Genomic DNA, 12,776 nt, shown 5'->3' with positions numbered 1-12,776 from the left:
TTGGTTCCTTTGCCTAAGCTGCCCTCCTCTTCTGATCTGGTTCCTGTGTTCTTCCAGAACGTGGTTCGTTTGCACGGCATTCCTGAGAATATTGTGTCGGACAGAGGATCCCAGTTTGTTTCCAGGTTCTGGCGATCCTTTTGTGGTAGGATGGACATTGAGTTGTCGTTTTCATCCGCTTTCCATCCCCAGACTAACGGACAAACGGAGCGAACTAATCAGACTCTGGAGGCTTATTTGAGGTGTTTTGTCTCTTCTGATCAGGATGATTGGGAGACCTTCTTGCCGTTGGCTGAATTTTGCCCTTAATAATCGGGCTAGTTCCGCCACCTTGGTTTCGCCATTTTTCTGCAACTCTGGTTTCCATCCTCGTTTTTCCTCGGGACATGTGGAGCCTTCTGACTGTCCTGGGGTGGATTCCGTGGTGGATAGGTTGCAGCGGATCTGGGGGCATGTGGTGGACAACTTGAAGTTGTCACAGGAGAAGGCTCAGCGTTTTGCCAACCGCCGCCGCGGTGTGGGTCCCCGACTTCGCGTTGGCTGTCTTCTCGATTTGTTCCTATGAAGGTCTCCTCTCCCAAATTTAAGCCTCGCTTCATTGGTCCTTACAAGATATTGGAAATCATTAATCCTGTATCCTTTCGCCTGGATCTTCCGGTGTCGTTTGCCATCCACAACGTATTTCATAGGTCCTTGTTGCGGCGGTACGTTGTGCCTGTGGTTCCTTCTGCTGAGCCTCCTGCTCCGGTGTTGGTTGAGGGCGAGTTGGAGTACGTGGTGGAGAAGATCTTAGATTCTCGTCTCTCCAGGCGGAGGCTTCAGTATCTGGTCAAGTGGAAGGGCTATGGTCAGGAGGATAATTCCTGGGTGGTCGCCTCTGATGTGCATGCGGCCGATTTAGTTCGTGCCTTTCACGCCGCTCATCCTGATCGCCCTGGTGGTCTTGGTGAGGGTTCGGTGACCCCTCACTAAGGGGGGGGTACTGTTGTGAATTTACCTTTTGGCTCCCTCTAGTGGCTACTAGTGATTTGACTCTGGGTATGTCATTCATCCCTTGTATGCTCACCTGGGTCGTTAGGTCAGGGGTGTTGCTATATAAGCTCCCTGGACCTTCAGTTCAATGCCTGGCAACGTTGATATCAGAGCTAATCTGTAGTGCTCTTGTCTACTGATCCTGGTTCCTGCTTGATTAAGCTAAGTCTGCTTTCTTGCTTTTTGCTATTTGTTTTGGTTTGCATTTTTGTCCAGCTTGTATATAATCTGTTTCCTGACCTTGCTGGAAGCTCTAGGGTGGCTGGTGTTCTCCCCCCGGGCCGTTAGACGGTTCGGGGGTTCTTGAATCTCCAGCGTGGATTTTGATAGGGTTTTTGTTGACCATATAAGTTATCTTACTACATTCTGCTATTAGTAAGTGGGCCTCTCTTTGCTAAAATCTAGTTCATCTCTGTGTTTGTCATTTCCTCTTACCTCACCGTTATTATTTGTGGGGGGCTACTATCCTACTTTTGGGGTCTATTCTCTGGAGGCAAGAGAGGTCTTTGTTTTTCTCTTCTAGGGGTAGTTAGTCCTCCGGCTGGCGCGAGACATCTAGCGACCAACGTAGGCATGTTCCCCGGCTACTTCTAGTGTTGGCGTTAGGAGTAGATATATGGTCAACCCAGTTACCACTGCCCTATGAGCTGGATTTTTGTACGTCGCAGACTTACTTGTTTCTCTGAGACCCTCGCCATTGGGGTCATAACAGTTTGCCAGGCCAGTATTAAATGTTAAATGCATTGCAGAAGCGGGATTATAAGAAAGAAAGTTCTGAGTTTTTTTTTCTCTCTCTCATTTTTTTTTCTTTTCCCCTTTACCTCTGAGTGGCTTGTGTTTGCTGCAGACATGAATGTCCAGACCTTGATTACAAGTGTGGACCAGCTTGCTGCTCGTGTGCAGGGCATACAAGATTATTTTATCAGAAGTCCTATGTCAGAACCTAAGATACCGATTCCTGAACCGTTTTCCGGAGACCGATTTAAATTTAGAAATTTCAGGAATAATTGTAAATTGTTTTTGTCCCTGAAACCCTGTTCATCTGGAGACTCCGCTCAGCAAGTAAAAATTGTTATTTATTTTTTACGGGGCGACCCTCAGGATTGGGCCTTCTCGCTGGTGCCAGGAGATCCGGCATTGGCTGACATTGATGCGTTTTTTCTGGTGCTCGGTTTGCTTTATGAGGAACCCAATCTTGAGATTCAGGCAGAAAAGGCCTTGCTGGCTATGTCTCAGGGCCAGGACAAGGCTGAAGTGTATTGCCAAAAATTTCGGAAATGGTCCGTGCTGACCCAGTGGAACGAGTGTGCATTGGCTGCTAATTTTAGAAATGGCCTTTCTGAAGCCATTAAGAATGTGATGGTGGGTTTTCCCATTCCCACAGGTCTGAATGATTCTATGGCCCTGGCTATTCAAATCGACCGGCGGTTGCGGGAGCGCAAAACCGCTAATTCCCTCATGGTGTTGTCTGAACAGACACCTGATTTAATGCAATGTGATAGAATCCTGACTAGAAATGAGCGGAAAATTCATAGACGCCAGAATGGCTTGTGTTACTACTGTGGTGATTCTACACATGTTATCTCAGCATGCTCTAAACGTCTTACTAAGGTTGTTAGTCCGGTCGCCATTGGTAATTTGCAACCTAAATTTATTCTATCGGTAACTTTGATTTGCTCACTGTCATCGTATCCTGTCATGGCGTTTGTGGACTCGGGTGCTGCCCTGAGCCTTATGGATCTGTCATTTGCCAAGCGCTGCGGATTTGTTCTTGAGCCATTGGAAAATCCTATCCCTCTTAGGGGTATTGATTCTACGCCATTGGCAAAAAATAAACCGCAGTTTTGGACACAGGTTACCATGTGCATGACTCCCGAACATCGGGAGGTAATACGTTTTCTTGTTCTGCATAAAATGCATGATTTGGTTGTTTTGGGTTTGCCATGGTTACAGACCCATAATCCAGTCTTGGACTGGAAGGCTATGTCAGTGTCAAGTTGGGGCTGCCATGGAATTAATGGAGATTCCCTGCCCTTGTCTATTGCTTCTTCTACGCCTTCGGAAGTTCCGGCGTATTTGTCTGATTATCAGGATGTCTTCAGCGAGTCTAAGTCCAGTGCACTGCCTCCTCATAGGGAATGTGACTGTGCAATAGATTTGATTCCTGGCAGTAAGTTTCCTAAGGGGAGACTGTTTAATCTGTCGGTACCTGAACATACCGCGATGCGTTCATATATCAAGGAGTCTCTTGAGAAGGGGCATATCCATCCTTCTTCTTCCCCTCTTGGTGCGGGATTCTTTTTTGTGGCCAAAAAGGACGGATCTTTGAGGCCTTGTATTGACTATCGGCTTTTAAATAAGATCACTGTCAAATTTCAGTATCCTTTGCCGCTGTTGTCAGATTTGTTTGCCCGGATTAAAGATGCCAAGTGGTTCACCAAGATAGACCTTCGTGGTGCGTACAACCTTGTGCGCATTAGGCAGGGCGATGAATGGAAAACCGCATTCAATACGCCCGAAGGTCATTTTGAGTACTTGGTGATGCCATTTGGGCTCTCTAATGCACCTTCAGTTTTTCAGTCCTTCATGCATGACATTTTCCGGAAGTATCTGGATAAATTTTTGATTGTTTATCTGGATGATATTCTGTTTTTTTCTGATGATTGGGACTCGCATGTGGAGCAGGTCAGGATGGTTTTTGAGATTCTGCGTGAAAATTCTTTGTTTGTAAAAGGCTCAAAGTGTCTCTTTGGTGTACAGAAGGTTCCCTTTTTGGGGTTCATTTTTTCCCCTTCTGCTGTGGAGATGGATCCAGTCAAGGTCCGAGCTATTCATGATTGGACTCAACCCTCGTCAGTTAAGAGTCTTCAGAAGTTCTTGGGTTTTGCTAACTTCTACCGTCGTTTTATCGCAAATTTCTCTAGCGTTGTTAAACCGCTGACGGATATGACCAAGAAAGGCTCTGATGTAGCTAACTGGGCTCCTGCTGCCGTGGAGGCTTTCCAGGAGTTAAAACGCCGGTTTACTTCGGCGCCTGTTTTGTGCCAGCCTGACATCTCACTTCCCTTTCAGGTTGAGGTGGATGCTTCGGAGATTGGGGCAGGGGCCGTTTTGTCGCAGAGAGGCCCTGGTTGCTCTACTATGAGACCTTGTGCCTTTTTCTCTAGGAAGTTTTCGCCGGCAGAGCGAAATTATGATGTGGGCAATCGGGAGTTGTTGGCCATGAAGTGGGCATTTGAGGAGTGTCGTCATTGGCTCGTGGGTGCTAAGCATCGTGTGGTGGTCTTGACTGATCACAAAAATCTGATGTATCTCGAGTCTGCTAAACGCCTGAATCCTAGACAGGCCCGCTGGTCATTGTTTTTCTCCCGTTTTGACTTTGTGGTCTCGTATTTACCAGGTTCTAAGAATGTGAAGGCCGATGCTCTGTCTAGGAGCTTTGTGCCTGATGCTCCTGGAGTCGCTGAACCTGTGGGTATTCTTAAGGAAGGAGTTATCGTGTCTGCTATTTCTCCAGATCTGCGACGTGTGTTGCAGAGATTTCAGGCTGGTAGGCCTGACTCTTGTCCACCTGACAGATTGTTTGTGCCTGCTAGATGGACCAGCAGAGTCATTTCCGAGGTTCATTCCTCGGTGTTGGCAGGGCACCCGGGAATTTTTGGCACCAGAGATCTGGTGGCCAGGTCCTTTTGGTGGCCTTCCTTGTCAAGGGATGTGCGGTCATTTGTACAGTCCTGTGGTACTTGTGCTCGAGCTAAGCCTTGCTGCTCTCGTGCCTGCGGGTTGCTCTTGCCCTTGCCTGTCCCAAAGAGACCTTGGACACACATCTCTATGGATTTCATTTCTGATCTTCCGGTGTCTCAGGGCATGTCTGTCATCTGGGTGATATGTGATCGTTTCTCCAAGATGGTCCATTTGGTTCCTTTGCCTAAGCTGCCCTCCTCTTCTGATCTGGTTCCTGTGTTCTTCCAGAACGTGGTTCGTTTGCACGGCATTCCTGAGAATATTGTGTCGGACAGAGGATCCCAGTTTGTTTCCAGGTTCTGGCGATCCTTTTGTGGTAGGATGGACATTGAGTTGTCGTTTTCATCCGCTTTCCATCCCCAGACTAACGGACAAACGGAGCGAACTAATCAGACTCTGGAGGCTTATTTGAGGTGTTTTGTCTCTTCTGATCAGGATGATTGGGAGACCTTCTTGCCGTTGGCTGAATTTTGCCCTTAATAATCGGGCTAGTTCCGCCACCTTGGTTTCGCCATTTTTCTGCAACTCTGGTTTCCATCCTCGTTTTTCCTCGGGACATGTGGAGCCTTCTGACTGTCCTGGGGTGGATTCCGTGGTGGATAGGTTGCAGCGGATCTGGGGGCATGTGGTGGACAACTTGAAGTTGTCACAGGAGAAGGCTCAGCGTTTTGCCAACCGCCGCCGCGGTGTGGGTCCCCGACTTCGCGTTGGCTGTCTTCTCGATTTGTTCCTATGAAGGTCTCCTCTCCCAAATTTAAGCCTCGCTTCATTGGTCCTTACAAGATATTGGAAATCATTAATCCTGTATCCTTTCGCCTGGATCTTCCGGTGTCGTTTGCCATCCACAACGTATTTCATAGGTCCTTGTTGCGGCGGTACGTTGTGCCTGTGGTTCCTTCTGCTGAGCCTCCTGCTCCGGTGTTGGTTGAGGGCGAGTTGGAGTACGTGGTGGAGAAGATCTTAGATTCTCGTCTCTCCAGGCGGAGGCTTCAGTATCTGGTCAAGTGGAAGGGCTATGGTCAGGAGGATAATTCCTGGGTGGTCGCCTCTGATGTGCATGCGGCCGATTTAGTTCGTGCCTTTCACGCCGCTCATCCTGATCGCCCTGGTGGTCTTGGTGAGGGTTCGGTGACCCCTCACTAAGGGGGGGGTACTGTTGTGAATTTACCTTTTGGCTCCCTCTAGTGGCTACTAGTGATTTGACTCTGGGTATGTCATTCATCCCTTGTATGCTCACCTGGGTCGTTAGGTCAGGGGTGTTGCTATATAAGCTCCCTGGACCTTCAGTTCAATGCCTGGCAACGTTGATATCAGAGCTAATCTGTAGTGCTCTTGTCTACTGATCCTGGTTCCTGCTTGATTAAGCTAAGTCTGCTTTCTTGCTTTTTGCTATTTGTTTTGGTTTGCATTTTTGTCCAGCTTGTATATAATCTGTTTCCTGACCTTGCTGGAAGCTCTAGGGTGGCTGGTGTTCTCCCCCCGGGCCGTTAGACGGTTCGGGGGTTCTTGAATCTCCAGCGTGGATTTTGATAGGGTTTTTGTTGACCATATAAGTTATCTTACTACATTCTGCTATTAGTAAGTGGGCCTCTCTTTGCTAAAATCTAGTTCATCTCTGTGTTTGTCATTTCCTCTTACCTCACCGTTATTATTTGTGGGGGGCTACTATCCTACTTTTGGGGTCTATTCTCTGGAGGCAAGAGAGGTCTTTGTTTTTCTCTTCTAGGGGTAGTTAGTCCTCCGGCTGGCGCGAGACATCTAGCGACCAACGTAGGCATGTTCCCCGGCTACTTCTAGTGTTGGCGTTAGGAGTAGATATATGGTCAACCCAGTTACCACTGCCCTATGAGCTGGATTTTTGTACGTCGCAGACTTACTTGTTTCTCTGAGACCCTCGCCATTGGGGTCATAACAGTTTGCCAGGCCAGTATTAAATGTTAAATGCATTGCAGAAGCGGGATTATAAGAAAGAAAGTTCTGAGTTTTTTTTTCTCTCTCTCATTTTTTTTTCTTTTCCCCTTTACCTCTGAGTGGCTTGTGTTTGCTGCAGACATGAATGTCCAGACCTTGATTACAAGTGTGGACCAGCTTGCTGCTCGTGTGCAGGGCATACAAGATTATTTTATCAGAAGTCCTATGTCAGAACCTAAGATACCGATTCCTGAACCGTTTTCCGGAGACCGATTTAAATTTAGAAATTTCAGGAATAATTGTAAATTGTTTTTGTCCCTGAAACCCTGTTCATCTGGAGACTCCGCTCAGCAAGTAAAAATTGTTATTTATTTTTTACGGGGCGACCCTCAGGATTGGGCCTTCTCGCTGGTGCCAGGAGATCCGGCATTGGCTGACATTGATGCGTTTTTTCTGGTGCTCGGTTTGCTTTATGAGGAACCCAATCTTGAGATTCAGGCAGAAAAGGCCTTGCTGGCTATGTCTCAGGGCCAGGACAAGGCTGAAGTGTATTGCCAAAAATTTCGGAAATGGTCCGTGCTGACCCAGTGGAACGAGTGTGCATTGGCTGCTAATTTTAGAAATGGCCTTTCTGAAGCCATTAAGAATGTGATGGTGGGTTTTCCCATTCCCACAGGTCTGAATGATTCTATGGCCCTGGCTATTCAAATCGACCGGCGGTTGCGGGAGCGCAAAACCGCTAATTCCCTCATGGTGTTGTCTGAACAGACACCTGATTTAATGCAATGTGATAGAATCCTGACTAGAAATGAGCGGAAAATTCATAGACGCCAGAATGGCTTGTGTTACTACTGTGGTGATTCTACACATGTTATCTCAGCATGCTCTAAACGTCTTACTAAGGTTGTTAGTCCGGTCGCCATTGGTAATTTGCAACCTAAATTTATTCTATCGGTAACTTTGATTTGCTCACTGTCATCGTATCCTGTCATGGCGTTTGTGGACTCGGGTGCTGCCCTGAGCCTTATGGATCTGTCATTTGCCAAGCGCTGCGGATTTGTTCTTGAGCCATTGGAAAATCCTATCCCTCTTAGGGGTATTGATTCTACGCCATTGGCAAAAAATAAACCGCAGTTTTGGACACAGGTTACCATGTGCATGACTCCCGAACATCGGGAGGTAATACGTTTTCTTGTTCTGCATAAAATGCATGATTTGGTTGTTTTGGGTTTGCCATGGTTACAGACCCATAATCCAGTCTTGGACTGGAAGGCTATGTCAGTGTCAAGTTGGGGCTGCCATGGAATTAATGGAGATTCCCTGCCCTTGTCTATTGCTTCTTCTACGCCTTCGGAAGTTCCGGCGTATTTGTCTGATTATCAGGATGTCTTCAGCGAGTCTAAGTCCAGTGCACTGCCTCCTCATAGGGAATGTGACTGTGCAATAGATTTGATTCCTGGCAGTAAGTTTCCTAAGGGGAGACTGTTTAATCTGTCGGTACCTGAACATACCGCGATGCGTTCATATATCAAGGAGTCTCTTGAGAAGGGGCATATCCATCCTTCTTCTTCCCCTCTTGGTGCGGGATTCTTTTTTGTGGCCAAAAAGGACGGATCTTTGAGGCCTTGTATTGACTATCGGCTTTTAAATAAGATCACTGTCAAATTTCAGTATCCTTTGCCGCTGTTGTCAGATTTGTTTGCCCGGATTAAAGATGCCAAGTGGTTCACCAAGATAGACCTTCGTGGTGCGTACAACCTTGTGCGCATTAGGCAGGGCGATGAATGGAAAACCGCATTCAATACGCCCGAAGGTCATTTTGAGTACTTGGTGATGCCATTTGGGCTCTCTAATGCACCTTCAGTTTTTCAGTCCTTCATGCATGACATTTTCCGGAAGTATCTGGATAAATTTTTGATTGTTTATCTGGATGATATTCTGTTTTTTTCTGATGATTGGGACTCGCATGTGGAGCAGGTCAGGATGGTTTTTGAGATTCTGCGTGAAAATTCTTTGTTTGTAAAAGGCTCAAAGTGTCTCTTTGGTGTACAGAAGGTTCCCTTTTTGGGGTTCATTTTTTCCCCTTCTGCTGTGGAGATGGATCCAGTCAAGGTCCGAGCTATTCATGATTGGACTCAACCCTCGTCAGTTAAGAGTCTTCAGAAGTTCTTGGGTTTTGCTAACTTCTACCGTCGTTTTATCGCAAATTTCTCTAGCGTTGTTAAACCGCTGACGGATATGACCAAGAAAGGCTCTGATGTAGCTAACTGGGCTCCTGCTGCCGTGGAGGCTTTCCAGGAGTTAAAACGCCGGTTTACTTCGGCGCCTGTTTTGTGCCAGCCTGACATCTCACTTCCCTTTCAGGTTGAGGTGGATGCTTCGGAGATTGGGGCAGGGGCCGTTTTGTCGCAGAGAGGCCCTGGTTGCTCTACTATGAGACCTTGTGCCTTTTTCTCTAGGAAGTTTTCGCCGGCAGAGCGAAATTATGATGTGGGCAATCGGGAGTTGTTGGCCATGAAGTGGGCATTTGAGGAGTGTCGTCATTGGCTCGTGGGTGCTAAGCATCGTGTGGTGGTCTTGACTGATCACAAAAATCTGATGTATCTCGAGTCTGCTAAACGCCTGAATCCTAGACAGGCCCGCTGGTCATTGTTTTTCTCCCGTTTTGACTTTGTGGTCTCGTATTTACCAGGTTCTAAGAATGTGAAGGCCGATGCTCTGTCTAGGAGCTTTGTGCCTGATGCTCCTGGAGTCGCTGAACCTGTGGGTATTCTTAAGGAAGGAGTTATCGTGTCTGCTATTTCTCCAGATCTGCGACGTGTGTTGCAGAGATTTCAGGCTGGTAGGCCTGACTCTTGTCCACCTGACAGATTGTTTGTGCCTGCTAGATGGACCAGCAGAGTCATTTCCGAGGTTCATTCCTCGGTGTTGGCAGGGCACCCGGGAATTTTTGGCACCAGAGATCTGGTGGCCAGGTCCTTTTGGTGGCCTTCCTTGTCAAGGGATGTGCGGTCATTTGTACAGTCCTGTGGTACTTGTGCTCGAGCTAAGCCTTGCTGCTCTCGTGCCTGCGGGTTGCTCTTGCCCTTGCCTGTCCCGAAGAGACCTTGGACACACATCTCTATGGATTTCATTTCTGATCTTCCGGTGTCTCAGGGCATGTCTGTCATCTGGGTGATATGTGATCGTTTCTCCAAGATGGTCCATTTGGTTCCTTTGCCTAAGCTGCCCTCCTCTTCTGATCTGGTTCCTGTGTTCTTCCAGAACGTGGTTCGTTTGCACGGCATTCCTGAGAATATTGTGTCGGACAGAGGATCCCAGTTTGTTTCCAGGTTCTGGCGATCCTTTTGTGGTAGGATGGACATTGAGTTGTCGTTTTCATCCGCTTTCCATCCCCAGACTAACGGACAAACGGAGCGAACTAATCAGACTCTGGAGGCTTATTTGAGGTGTTTTGTCTCTTCTGATCAGGATGATTGGGAGACCTTCTTGCCGTTGGCTGAATTTTGCCCTTAATAATCGGGCTAGTTCCGCCACCTTGGTTTCGCCATTTTTCTGCAACTCTGGTTTGCATCCTCGTTTTTCCTCGGGACATGTGGAGCCTTCTGACTGTCCTGGGGTGGATTCCGTGGTGGATAGGTTGCAGCGGATCTGGGGGCATGTGGTGGACAACTTGAAGTTGTCACAGGAGAAGGCTCAGCGTTTTGCCAACCGCCGCCGCGGTGTGGGTCCCCGACTTCGCGTTGGCTGTCTTCTCGATTTGTTCCTATGAAGGTCTCCTCTCCCAAATTTAAGCCTCGCTTCATTGGTCCTTACAAGATATTGGAAATCATTAATCCTGTATCCTTTCGCCTGGATCTTCCGGTGTCGTTTGCCATCCACAACGTATTTCATAGGTCCTTGTTGCGGCGGTACGTTGTGCCTGTGGTTCCTTCTGCTGAGCCTCCTGCTCCGGTGTTGGTTGAGGGCGAGTTGGAGTACGTGGTGGAGAAGATCTTAGATTCTCGTCTCTCCAGGCGGAGGCTTCAGTATCTGGTCAAGTGGAAGGGCTATGGTCAGGAGGATAATTCCTGGGTGGTCGCCTCTGATGTGCATGCGGCCGATTTAGTTCGTGCCTTTCACGCCGCTCATCCTGATCGCCCTGGTGGTCTTGGTGAGGGTTCGGTGACCCCTCACTAAGGGGGGGGTACTGTTGTGAATTTACCTTTTGGCTCCCTCTAGTGGCTACTAGTGATTTGACTCTGGGTATGTCATTCATCCCTTGTATGCTCACCTGGGTCGTTAGGTCAGGGGTGTTGCTATATAAGCTCCCTGGACCTTCAGTTCAATGCCTGGCAACGTTGATATCAGAGCTAATCTGTAGTGCTCTTGTCTACTGATCCTGGTTCCTGCTTGATTAAGCTAAGTCTGCTTTCTTGCTTTTTGCTATTTGTTTTGGTTTGCATTTTTGTCCAGCTTGTATATAATCTGTTTCCTGACCTTGCTGGAAGCTCTAGGGTGGCTGGTGTTCTCCCCCCGGGCCGTTAGACGGTTCGGGGGTTCTTGAATCTCCAGCGTGGATTTTGATAGGGTTTTTGTTGACCATATAAGTTATCTTACTACATTCTGCTATTAGTAAGTGGGCCTCTCTTTGCTAAAATCTAGTTCATCTCTGTGTTTGTCATTTCCTCTTACCTCACCGTTATTATTTGTGGGGGGCTACTATCCTACTTTTGGGGTCTATTCTCTGGAGGCAAGAGAGGTCTTTGTTTTTCTCTTCTAGGGGTAGTTAGTCCTCCGGCTGGCGCGAGACATCTAGCGACCAACGTAGGCATGTTCCCCGGCTACTTCTAGTGTTGGCGTTAGGAGTAGATATATGGTCAACCCAGTTACCACTGCCCTATGAGCTGGATTTTTGTACGTCGCAGACTTACTTGTTTCTCTGAGACCCTCGCCATTGGGGTCATAACATTAGTGGCAGTGAAATTGAACTATCCGCATAGCTCAAAGCAGATTAAAAAAAATTTGTTTGTAAACATGATATAGCCTGCCATATCCCACATTGTAATTTGGTGGCGGTGAAATGAACCTATCTGCAGAGCTCCTGCACATTAAAAAAATAATTCTGTTGCTTAACGTGATACAGCCCACCATATCCAACATTGTAATTTTGTGGCAGTGAAATTAAGCTGTCTGTAGAGTCCATGCACATTAAAAAAAAATTCTGTTGCTAAATGTGATACAGCCCTCCATATTTCACATTGTAATTTTGTGGCACTGAAATTAAGCTTTCTACTGAGCTCATGCAAAGTAAAAAAATATATATACAGGTGCTTCTCACAAAATGTGAATATCATCAAAAAGTTATTTTATTTCAATTCTTCAATCCAAAAAGGGAAGCTCATATCATAAAGACTCATTAGAAAGGGAACTATTTCAAGTGCTTATTTCTGTTAATGTTTATGATTATGGCTTACAGCCAATGAAAACCTAAAAGTCATTATCTCAGTAAATTAGAATACTTTATAACATTAGTTTGAAAAAATGATTTTAAAATCCAAGCTGTTGGCCTTTTGAAATGTATGTTCAGTAAATGCACTCAATACTTGGTGGGGGAACCTTTTACATTATTTACTGCATCAAAGCGGCATGGCATGGATGCGATCAGCCTTTGGCACTGATGAGGTGTTATGGAAGCCCAGGTTGCTTTGATAGCAGCCGTCAGCTCTTCTGCCTTGTTAGGTCTGGTGTCTCTTGACAACACCCTATAGAGTTAAGGTCAGGCAAGTTTGCTAGCCGATCAAGCACAGTGATACTGTTATTTTTAAACCAGGTATTGGTACTTTTGGCAATGTGGAGAGGTGCCAAATCCTGCTGGATAATGAAAGTTCCATCTCCAAAAAGCTTGTCAACAAAGAGAAGCATGAAGTGCTCTAAAATTTTCTGGTAGATGGCTGCGTTGACTTTGGTCTTAATAAAACACAGTGGACCTACACCAGCAAATGACATGGCTCCTCAAACCATCAAGTGATTGTGGAAACTTCACACCAGATCTCAAGCAGCTTGGATTGTGTGCATCTCCACTCTTCCTCCAGACTTTGAGACCTTGA

General features: G+C 46.9%; 1 protein-coding gene across 1 annotated transcript in view; it reads left to right on the top strand.

The window, feature by feature from the left end:
• LOC143787637 (coagulation factor XIII B chain-like) overlaps positions 1-12,776 on the top strand; it is a 574,339-nt gene that overhangs the window by 275,606 nt on the left and 285,957 nt on the right. The window lies entirely within an intron of this gene.

This window comes from Ranitomeya variabilis, chromosome 8 (genome assembly GCF_051348905.1).
Source record: "Ranitomeya variabilis isolate aRanVar5 chromosome 8, aRanVar5.hap1, whole genome shotgun sequence".
NCBI lineage: Eukaryota > Metazoa > Chordata > Amphibia > Anura > Dendrobatidae > Ranitomeya > Ranitomeya variabilis.
Note: the sequence above shows the minus strand (reverse complement) of the source record. Positions and strands in the feature narration are given on the sequence as shown.